This window comes from Astatotilapia calliptera, chromosome 22 (assembly GCF_900246225.1).
Source record: "Astatotilapia calliptera chromosome 22, fAstCal1.2, whole genome shotgun sequence".
Taxonomy (NCBI): Eukaryota; Metazoa; Chordata; class Actinopteri; order Cichliformes; family Cichlidae; genus Astatotilapia; species Astatotilapia calliptera.
In genome coordinates, this window is record NC_039322.1 from 23,441,050 (window position 1) to 23,453,053 (window position 12,004).

At 40.7% G+C, this 12,004-nt stretch overlaps 1 protein-coding gene across 6 annotated transcripts in view; it reads left to right on the forward strand.

The window, feature by feature from the left end:
- Positions 1-12,004, forward strand: part of nhsl3 (NHS like 3) — a 39,911-nt gene that overhangs the window by 17,426 nt on the left and 10,481 nt on the right. The window lies entirely within an intron of this gene.

The following is a 12,004-nucleotide window of genomic DNA, read 5'->3' on the forward strand; positions in this document are numbered from 1 at the left end:
CTCTCTGTAAAATACAGTTGTAGGTCCCAACAATACCCTGCACAAATACTGACCACTGCAGTTACTTTTAGGGGAAGATCATCTCAAAATCTTACATGAAGTTGAGGCACATTCAAGTCATTGCTAACTGATTGATGCACTTCCTGATATTAGTATCAACGCTGGCTAGAGCTGATGTATATCACAGTTGAAAATCTTGTCTTGTGACTACATGTCACACTGTCTCTGAAGCAGAGAGTTGAATAACGAGCTTGTAGCAGAGAAAAATAACAAGATGTTTAAGAAAAACTAAACACAATTGTTGCAAATTGCATTAATAAAGTTTCACATGTCCTTAGATACACTCCTAATTCGTGAGATTCATAACTACTACTTAAAGTAAAGGACTGCACGTTACTGATGTAATAACACTCACTTCCAGAAGGGGGAGACAAAATTGGCTCTTAAATGCCGTCATTTCAGCCGTGCTAGCATTACTCTACTTAATTAGGTCAGATTCATTTGCAACTTTTTTTCCTAATCACTGCTACAGTCGTCTACAATCCTGCATTAATAATAACTAAAATGGTGTGCATCGTGTCTAAGAAGGCCCTGCAGTAACAAACCCACAGAGAGTTTTCACACAGCTCTGCAGTTCTTCACTGCTTAGGGCCCGTTTTAGTTTTCTCATAATTGTCTAACCTGCAAAAGTGAGTTGAAATAACACAGTTTCCTGAGGCAGCGTCTGACCGTTTGTTGTTGTTGGGTGTCTTTTTTTCAAAAACCTGAAAAACACCGGCGTCGTGTTTCACGCGGTCCAAAAACACAACATTAAACAAATGCTTATGTTTAACTGTATCTACACCGAATATGCGAAATGGCAATTATTCCAACAACGAGTGGTGATTGAAGTAATGTATTAATGAGTAATTAATGTTGCTTTCATTTGGAGAAAGGGCAATACTTGTGTTATGGGGAAAAGCAGTGTTGACATTGTTGGTTAGAGCTGCATCTCTGGATTTTTGAGTATATTCTGAGTAACAATCCATCGGGTTGCTAAAAATCTTGTAGCTTCAGTGCAGCTGAGTGATCCCTCTGTCTCCAGTGCAGAAAGAGTTCATGCATTAAAACATAAATTCAGTCAAAGCGTCTTCGTCTGCACAGACAAATGCAACCCATGGTGTTTGTGGGAGAGACATCGTAACTCAGAGGTCCGTGTTTTTGCTTCAGACGTGATTGTAGAATTGATGGTTTAATGATCACCTTTTTAAAATAAGAACAAACTCATACTTTATGCTTTCATTAAGCCTCGCTTTCTGACATCACTCTGTCCGATCTTTAATTCAAAGCTTGCGACAGTTTCATTAAAGCTGGTCCTGCCGAGCCAATAGATGAATTTTCAACTTCACCACAGTGGCTTTAATTCAAGTTAATCATCCGTGAAAGGGGCTCTTTCATATAGATTTGTCCTCTTATGTAGATAAAATAAATCTGGTTTGTAAGCTGCTACAATTGCTGCTGGTGAATGTTCTGTCCAGAGTTAGAGGACTAACATAGAAACTTGGAGTTATTTTGCAAAAGCATCGAGAAAATTTCACCAGCAGCTCAAACAAACGTAAATTTCTTCTCCTTATCCAGTTAAGTGTGGCCAAGCATTGATAATATAAATGCTGCTGATGTTGGACACATGTGAGACAGCATGTGAAAACTACTACATTAATATGCAAAAGGCCAGATGTCATTCATCTGTTTCTGTGTATTTTCTATGAATTTTTAACTAGAAGATGTCAAACTGTGTCCAGTCTTTGATTTATTGTGGTTTGCCTATGAGCCAAATAGATAAACATTCATTTGTAGCAACAAGAAAAAATGATTAAACCTTTGATAAAAACATAACAAGGTTTACAAGAACCGGTTATCACACGGCATCATCAAAAGTTGCCAGTCTCAATAAGAGCGATACATTGGCTAATTTGTGGTGTGTGTGGCTGCAGTGAGTGTGTCGGTTTCCCCCTGATAACTGAGAGTTTTACTGAATGAGCATTTTGAACAGAAGTGAGCTGTTTGTTTTTAATTTATCCATCAGAAATTGTCCGGTAAGCTAAAGTTTTTCAGGCATAGTTTTGAGAGATATTTGCAAACAGTGAAAAACACTGGAAATTTTGGAAAGGACAGTTCTTTGTGATTGTGTCATTGCTTGGCTGTTTATTGTGGACAGTGGGGATTCTGCGTCTGCATGCATCTCTTTTCCCGTGCTGTGCCACATATACAGAATGTTAGGATAAAAATGTGCTGTTTTTACCCCTCAGCTGTAAAAGGACATGTTGGCGGATGGGTGAGCGGTGAGGTCACTCATGTTTGTGAATGAAAGTAACTTGAGAATGAGGATAACTTCAGAACGATGTGGGATTTTGAAATTCATACCATAGATGCATCTACAAAAAATCTCAGACAACTTCGAATCTCAGTGACCTTGAACTCAAAGTCAAGGTCAGGTTTTCTGAAAATCTTTGAATGTGATAACTTGTGAAGGATTTTCAAATTGACACCATATACTTGCACCTATACTAGCAGGCTGACGGGAAGCACTGGCAGGTGCCAGCAGGGGTGCCACCAAGGGGGGACCGGCAGGAGGTAACTGCCCCCCCCCCAATACTTCCCTATGTTGATAATTTTAATAAATGCGAGCACGAGAGAGAGGAAGATACCCTACAATGAGCTGAAGCATTAGCTTATTCTTTATTGTTATTTATTGGGCTCCATCACTTTGCAAATTGGGCAACTTAAACAAGATGACATGTGTGAAATTGGTAAAATAAAAAATAATTATTTGTGGCTGTAACTAAAATGCGAGCATTTTGTGAGCACCATCGCTTCATGCTCGACTCTCGGGGTTCAGTAAAGCTCTCTTATTGCATGTTTATGGCGGCAGGATGGATGTTCACAATTAAATTTATTTCATTCACAACCAATTCAGTCTTCCTGTTTTTGATCAAATTTTCCCCCGTCTGGTCGCCCAATTAAAAAATAAATAAATTCTAGAAATGCCCCGGGTCAGGAGACCTTGGATTCATGCAGGCACAGGCGTTATACACTGAAGCAGAAGGCTGTGAGGCGGTGCCAGCTTCAGCCTCTTTTTCTACTCCAACATTTGGCAGCAGGTTTACTCAAACGCCTTTTCACACACATTTAAAAGTGTTTTCAGGCCGATTCAGTCCGAGCGGTTCTGACTTGTTTACGAAAGGGAGGCTTAGCTCATCGGCCGTGCATAATGGGATCTCGCAGAGGAAGAGTGATGAGCAAGAGAGAGTGTTTCTAAGACTTTAATGAAGGCTCACAGCTAGCAGAATGAGCTGTTGTTCTCAGTGGCTAGAAGTCACTCGCAGAAGTTAGTAGACACATGCTAGACTCATTCTCTGCACTGCTGGTACATTTACGTGTGTGTTTATCACATGTGTGTTGTAGTGTACGCTGAAAACAGGCTGCGTCTGTTCAAGCCTAATGCGAACGGTGTGATTCGGATGACGTGCACTTAAATGAAGATGTCCGCCCCCTCGTTGCACCTCACAGCCCTCTGTGCAGGATGTCAGCAGATCCTCTTATTTATTTATTTTTGCTCCATGTAAACTCTGCTTTTCACATTTAATGGTGGCAATACAAACAAGTTTATCTAAAGTATACCACAATGCCTTGGCATATTCCACAAGTGGACTTGAAACACAGCTATGACATTTTCCACAGCTTTGACAGCCTCTCTCACAGCAGCTACTGGCTAACTCTCATGCATTTATCCATCATAACAGACTGATGATCCATTTAGAGGAGAAAAACAAGGGGTGATTGTTTTGAAGAAAAAGAACTCCTTTAACTTCTCGAGGAAAATAAGTGCCTAAAATTATAGAAATGGCATTTTGGTTAAATAGGAAAAAAAGAAAAGAAATGCAGACATAGCTTTTGTCAACCGATGAGTCAAGCCAGAGTTTGACATTTACATTTTGTGGCATTGCTGTCATTGAGAAAAAAGGTCGAAGAGGTTGGGAGTTTGAACAGCTGCTAAACGTCAAGCAGTTTACTCTTTATCTCGGCTGAAGTTTTATTGTGAAATTTCAGACAGGATCCTTATCTGAGACAGCGGTCACGTTATCCTGTGAGCTTTCATTTTGCAAGCGAATTTTGGGAACGTTCCGAGGAAAATGATAAGCATGAACATGAAACACGGGCTGTGACAAAAATCAGTTTTCTTTGTAAAGCTTACAAATTCAGATAAAGGAAAACGAAAAGAATTATGCATCAGAAACCTGCATAACTGTGGCCATACCATTGTGCAGGAAGATGGTGGGCTGCCCCCTACAGGTGGATAGCGAGTTAAGTTGTAAAGCGCTATACAAATACAGACCATTTACCATTTACCAAGTTAACCACTTAAATTGATTTCTGGTGTCTTCGGGCAAACCCTGCAGATTTGGACCTTGGTTTTACTTTTTTGTTTTGTATTTTTGCTGATCTATTTCATTTGCAATCACATTTTACTGTACTTTGCTGCATTTGGGTAGGTTTAGCCATTAACAATTGCTTGGTTAGTGTCCGGAAAAGGTCATGCTTTGGGTTAAAATGCACCCATTCACAACAGCAAACCCCACACTGAAAAATTATGATCCAGCCCTGCTCAGAGATGAGTCCTGACTCCTCACCATTACAGGTGCATGGGCTCAAACAATCTGCCTCACCTGTTTCCGTTTTCATATCCAGCTGTTTCTTTCAGGTACATTAGACGTAATAACTCGGTTTCACAACACACGAAACTCTCATTTTATGTTTAGTTCAAAATGAACTGAATTTTGATCTAAACAAAAAAGTGAGATGCCACTTGTAACAGTGGAAGAATTTTCCAAGGTTTTAGCTTCTGTGCAGTTGTGGTTTTGTCGGTCCATTGGCATCCACCTCTGTGTGACTGCACACTGGGCATTATTATTGCAGTATGCTTTACACTTGCACCCTTTTGTCTTCTCCCATGGCAGATTTCTCTGGAGGCCCACATTGCTCTGCAGGAGTCCGGGGTACCCCTGCACTCCCTCCCACACACCAGTTGGAACGAGATAGATTTATTATCTTGTTTGGAGTTTGTAGATGAATGTGGCAAATAGCGGGTCAACTGTGAGTGTGCTGTGAAACATCCATATGTGTTTATAGAGCTTTCAGTCTGGCTCACAAAAAGCTTTTAAATGGAAGCGACAGGCAGCACAAACAGCTCACGACTCCTTCAAGAAATATATGCACAATCCCCTTATCTGGTTAAGAGAGACAGAGAAGAGACAGAGGGGGGAAAGAGGGATAATTACAAAAAGAGTGACGCTTTCTATTTTTAAGCACAGTGGCTGGTGTGGCTCCTAAGTTTGGCTCTGTGTTTGTGTGTGAGTCCAGTCACCTCGGCTGAGGTTTACACCTGCTTCAGGTCGGGATTAGGAAAAGCAACAAATACAGGATTTATCTCCGGTAAATAGGCACCGGTGGGTTAAGACGACACATGAGCTAACAAGGCATTGCATTAATTTAATTGTGCTTAAGCTAAGTGCAGAGAGGGTCTAAATGAACCAATTTTACATTTCAGAACCTGTATCAGTATTTGTTTGAGATCTCACCTTTATTACATGTTTTTTTGTGTATTGTTGGCCCCTGAGTCCTAATTTGTTAAGTGATTAGTGCTGGTAAAGCACCTGTAAATATTCTATTACTGGCACTCACTAAACCTTCACTACAATATTTCAACTATGAGTAAAAATGTTGTTTTTCACATAAAACCTATTTACCTACTAAAATCTTGACGTGCAATGGCTAAACAGTAGCACACTATAGAGTTTGCATTTTAAAGCACCAGCATTAGAGTCTTTCCAGCAATGATCACTGGTTGTACTTCAAGTTATCCGTGTTTGATTAAGTTTGGTTAAGTGTAAAGTTACCAGCTAATTCCATCGAGACTGGTTAGTAACCTCCAACCATAAGCTGCCATAAGATCAACACAGACATAGATACCTACCAATTAGCGCTAAATTACAGACTAATAAAATACTAGAATTTCATGTACAAAAACCAAAATCCAAACTTCTATGGCAGGCAGAACCACACAACAAGGCATTATTTATCAGATAATTCCTTTAAAAATGCTTGAATAGGTACCAACATCACCAAAATAATGATAGCTAGCAAACCTAGCTGATAGCTAGCAAACCTAGCTATCAGTTAGTGCTGCCTGTGTTGGTACACATGCTAGCTTTTAGTCTTAGCAAAATCCAAATGTTACAGAAAAAAAAAATCACCCACCTCTTCTTCATAGAGCGCTAAATCATTGTTTTTCTGTTTTTCTGTAAGTTAGTTGTTAAACTACCTCATATCGCTGAGTCACCAGTGATGCTGACAAATGGGAGTTTTTGCCTGCCTGGCATAAAATCTGGGCTCATTATTGATGTTTGTGCCTAACCAAATAACCTGTAGTTAAATGATCTAGAAACTGTCATACTCTTTCAATGACATAATTTTGACCACAACTCTTCAGATCCTTGTTTGCTTCAGTGTTTCCTTTGCCCTTCTCATCCTCCTCACCACATCTATTCAACCCACTGTCTTCCTTTCATGTTCCCTCTTCAGCTCACCACCTCTGTTTCTCACCCAGAGGAAATCAGAAATGTGGGTGATTCATGGGTAGCGACATTTACCGTACACAGTGATTTATGTCCTCTCCATATCCTCCTGCCCTCTTCCCATTTCCTCCGCCCCTCTCTACCTTCCTTTAGTCCTATTTTCTTTCTTCTGCTGTCATCTTCGCACAATCCCCATGATTTTTTTAGTACAGGTTTTCGTTTTTGTCTGTTTGCATTTTTTTTTCGTACTCTCTGAATGTCAAATGTAATCAGATAAATAAAGTGATAAATGAGCATAATATAACAATGCAATGTTTCCAGACACATTATCACAACATACATGAAATATTCCAATAGATATGTGTGTAAGGGCTGTCGGGCTAGCCTTCATCTCTCCTTCGCCCTGGTAAATACTGCACAACTAAAAGCTGAGGGGAGCTCATAACTCAAGTCCACTACAACAACCACTGAATACAAATCAGGAGTGTAGCAGCCAGCTTGAATAATGACACCTGTGTGTGTGTGCTCCTGTGTTGGGGTGATTGGAGGTTTATTGCTGGTCACACTTTAACCCTCTCTTCCTGTACTGTGGCAGCTTCATTTGTGTGTACAGGGATGGAAAGATCAACCTTAGAAGACTCAATCGACTGCAAACCTTACACTTTCTATCTGCTGATAATCGCTAAACGCTGAATCATAAGACAAGGCAGGTGTCATCTAAAGTCCTGATTGTGTTACTCTGTGGTATAGAGTTCAGTTTTTGTCCACAGACTATTTATTGAAAAAATACAGATCCACTGGCTGGATGCTGTGCTCTATGTAGTTTATATGTCACACACCACTGTGCTGCTGTAAATATTTACTACTTCAGCAAACGTATGTTTATCTGACTGAAAATAGACTCCAACGAAAGCTCTGTTTACTCCAGCTTGATTATCTCTGCTACAATCTACTGCTAAAACATGAATGTTTTGTATCTGTACCTCAAAGGGAGCCTATCATGATCATTTTGAGCCTCATGTTCTTGTTGTTGTTCTCTGCTAGCATAGCTTTGTGTCATTCACATTTCAGAGTCATCCTTATTTATCCTGGACTGGACTTTGGAGCGGCTCCTTAGTTAATTCACTGTCTAAAACAATCCATTTTTAAGTCCATTGCTCCACCCTTTGAGCTAGCTGTCTTCTAATTGGTTACTTTTTGTTAAACAGAAGTTTTGAACAGAAAGTGGGTGGGGCTTCTGTGCTGACATCATACAGAGCCATGAGTGCAAAAAAATGCCCGAAAGAAAGCATTTAGAGACTCAGATCTGACTAAAAGCACTTACTTATCGTACATTGAGCCTGGTCCTGCAGGAGGTTTCTTCCTGTTAAAAAGGATTTTTCTTCCTTCCCACTTTCACCAAGTCCTTGCTCATAGGGGGTCCTCTGATTACTGGGATTATCTTTCTAATATTGGAAGGTCTTAACGTTACAATGTAAAGTGCCTTGTAAAGCCACACACAACCAGTGGAAAACATTACTTCTACATGCCACTGTCACCTGGTGTCCCCCCCTCTTTTTTTCTAATGAGCCCAGTGTTAATGTAGTGAACCATACACCCAGTAATAAACAAAAGCACTTTTGAAACCCAGCCAGGCATGAAGTGGAAACCCTGTACCTCGTTGTGGTCCAGTGGCCCATGTGCTCACCTGATACAGATTTTGAGGTTGTGACAAAAGCAATACAGCTATCACTTCTTAGTCTCTTCTCCTCATTTCTGCGGTGTGCAGCAAATGAGAGGGTGAGCCGAGGATGTGTGATGAACCACTATGAAATTATAAAATTTTCCATCAAGGGTGTTTATTTCTGTGTGTGTTAGCATCCATGGTTGGGCTTGGTCAGCTCACTGGGAGTCATATTTTATATTCAGCTGCTTTTCTTTTGCCACTATCAATGCAAAGTGGCCATGTGTATCTGCTGTAAACATCCTCATCGAATGACCTGCTTTTTTTGCAGTCTCATACTTGCAGTCCAAGCAGAATCAGAGCTGATATAGCACTCTCTAGTGGAGCAAGACGCTATATGGGTGTGTTACATGTTTACCAGAAACCATAAAAAGCTTATGTCTGTGTGCTGCTCTGAGAGATAAGGTAGCTGTGTATAGTAACATTGTTATGCTTGCAGCTTGTAAAGTAGGTCAGTTTCGAAGTTTTTAATAATGTATTGTCTGTTTTGTTTATTTTCATATTTGAAGTGATTTTTTTTATTACAAACGGGCAACTTTGGATAAAGAGTAGAGTTAATTAATCTCATTAGTTTGGATTTAAAGATGCTCTACAGTTGTAATACACATGCATTTCATTTAATTGTGATTAGGGCTAATCTATCTGCTCAGATTATAGACTTTACACACAATATCTATGAAAATAGAGGCTCTAATGATAGTTTGGGAATTGAAGGAGTCAGTATTTATTATTTATTTTGTTCCCAACCTAAAACCCTGTGTAGTTTGAAAGCCTTGTCCACTTCTAGGATAAAAAAGAAAATAATATTGGCCAGGACTAGAACTAATAATTGTTTTCCTCTTAAATAATCAGTTGTTACATCACTAAACAAAGCTGCTAATGTAGCAGCTAACTGCCCAACTTAGTTTCCTTCCCTGATAATGTTATCAGTAGTTAAATGTTATTTAAAGACATATTGTAATTCAGTGTTTCTGCCACTTTGGAGTTTGTGTTGGAATTGTTTGTTGATGTGGTCAGTACTGTTTCTAAGCTCACTGATTAATATTATTCATTTCCAATTTAAATTAACAATGTATTCATGTATTTTGTGTTAAATACATAAAAAAGCTGAATCAACTTTTTGGGATTTCTTTACCTGAATGATTGAGCATGCATCAAGACACATGAAAAATGCTTCACGTGGTTACACAGAGAAACTTTGAATGTGTGGTTTTATTTGATCAGCAGTCAAACATCTGTAAATAACAACCCTATAGGAAGGTTTATTATGACAAATGAGTGTGAGAAGAGATCTTAAAAACCATAAAATATTGAATTTAAATATATGAGTTTTAAAAAAAATGGGATGTTCAAATAAACAAATAGACATTTTTCTTCCAAACTCCACACACTTTACCTTTTCAGCAGATCACACACCTGGCTGGAGCTCTGATACAAGATGTAAATCAGAAGGCTAAAGGAAAATAACATCCCAAGTCATTATCGTTATTTTAAATGTGACTGTTGCTAATGAAGCATGGGCTGTATTTTTGTGCCTGTGACCTTTTAACAAGCAGGTTTTGTTGGCTGTCTGAGCTCTGATTATTCTTTCACAGACTATTTGACCTGCAAACAAGCCCAACAGTCTGGCACTGGTGATTTATGATATTATCTTTAGACTCACAAAGACAAGGCTGTAAAACAACCTCTGATTGTCCCCTAAAAGGCACACCAGTTGATTTAAAAGTGCTGAAGGAAGTAGGCTACGTAGCACTTTACAAGTAAATATTTGGCTTTTTTTCCCCATCTTTTGACCTGACACCTTGAACTGATTTGGAAACCTGCGTTAGAAAGGCTTTAGTGTCCGTTAGTTTCTGTTTTGTTTAGCTTATGCAGTGGAATGGTTTGTTGTGTGTACTAAAGGCCCTCGCTCCCCTCTGCCCTCTCCACCAGGACCAGATGGTGTCTCTTTAGGCATTCTAATGAATATTGATATGAGGGGTCTTAGTTAACAAGAGGGGGGAGGGTGCATATGTTGGGCCAGGGACCCCCAAAACTGGCATGTAGTAAAGGTCTGTGGTGAGGGGAGTGGGTGTGCAGGGGATTTATATCTGAAGAAAAGGAACGTTTGCGACTTGCAACAAAGCTCCTTTCTCATGCCCGTAAGCTCTCTCTTGTCTCATATTGGTAAGATATTAATATGGATTAGACAGTGATGAGACTGAATTAGTTGCCTGGCGATGTCATCCAGACACTTGAAGATGAGATGCAGAGCAAAGATGTGGTGCAAAGTGTGATATGGCATAAATGGGTAAGACAGAGAGATGACAAAGGTGAGGCAAGTGGGAGCACGAGGTGAGGAGATGGACAGGTTAATCTGGTGGCAGAGTTAATCCTCTGGCACGGCTCCCAGGTCTAAAGCTCCTGAACGCCTCTGTATATTCCAGCCTGGGCTCACCACACTGAGGTTGAACCACTGCCAGCACCCCGGGCTGGGCAGTCTGACCCTGGGGCACTGGGGTGCAGATTTCTTTACGGGAGAAGCTCCACTTTTATTTTACCAGTGCCAGGATTCCTGTATGTGGAGGGATAGCAAGTGAATGATTGAAGGTAATTGCATTACTACCCTCCAGCTGGTGCAAGCCAGCTGTAGCCCCCTGCTGTGACCCTGTTATTGTAGAAAAACACCCATTCAGGGGGCAAGAGAATCAAAGTGCTGCATCTTCACCAGCAGGAAAGCAATCCCGGGATGCAGTACTGATCGTTTGTTTGGCACCGAATCCACATTAACTGAGTTGTCCTGAAGCCGTGTTATATTTCATACCCTCTGCAGTTTGTCAGGAAACATTAGCAGGAACTCATCCGCAGACAGATGATGAACTGAGGCGCTGTCAGCTATTTATAACTCAAATTAGACCTTTGTTAGATATAAGGCTAAAGGGGCAGGCAGGAAGAAGGAAGAACTATAGAAAGATGTAAAGGAGTTGAGATTGGCAGAGACAGGCAGGGGAGTGAGGGTACTGGGAAAAAAGTGATGGAGGGAGACATAAGAGAATAAAACTGGAACGGCATAGCTTTTCATCGTGAGGACACAACCTTTACTGTCAAATGCAGCCCCTGTAGCCCTTAGATAATGAGACACAGTGTCAGACACATGCATACTGCTGAAGGCTTCCAGTAGGGATGTAGAAGCTCCACAACTTCAGATTATATCAGTGACCAAGCGGGTAGTTTTAGAATCTATGGTAGAATATGCAGAAATTAGCTCTCTTATATTGGAACATTTTTCATGGGTAGCTTTGTTTTAATTAGCATAAGGAAGCTTTAACTGGGTTTGCACTGGTGGAGTGTGTGCACAAAGCTCCACACGTGTCTGTCTATACTGAGTGAAGTGGGGGGCTGGTTGCCTCCTGAAAGCCAAACTTTGACAGCCGTCTTGCTGGCGGGAGGGGTTCATCATTTGACAATGGGGAGGGAATAGCAATGGAGGGAGCCTGTGTGAGCAAAACAGACACGAGAGAGAAAGAGCAGCGGGGGAAGGGAGGAGGGTATCAGACTCGGGGATAAGGCAGCTGGGCTGAAAGCAGATCTCATTGTGCGCTTGTCCTTCCCAAGTCCCTCCAAGTCTCTGCAGAAGCACCTGCGATCATTGCTGTCGAGCTCTGCCTCCTCAGTCGAGGCATGCGGA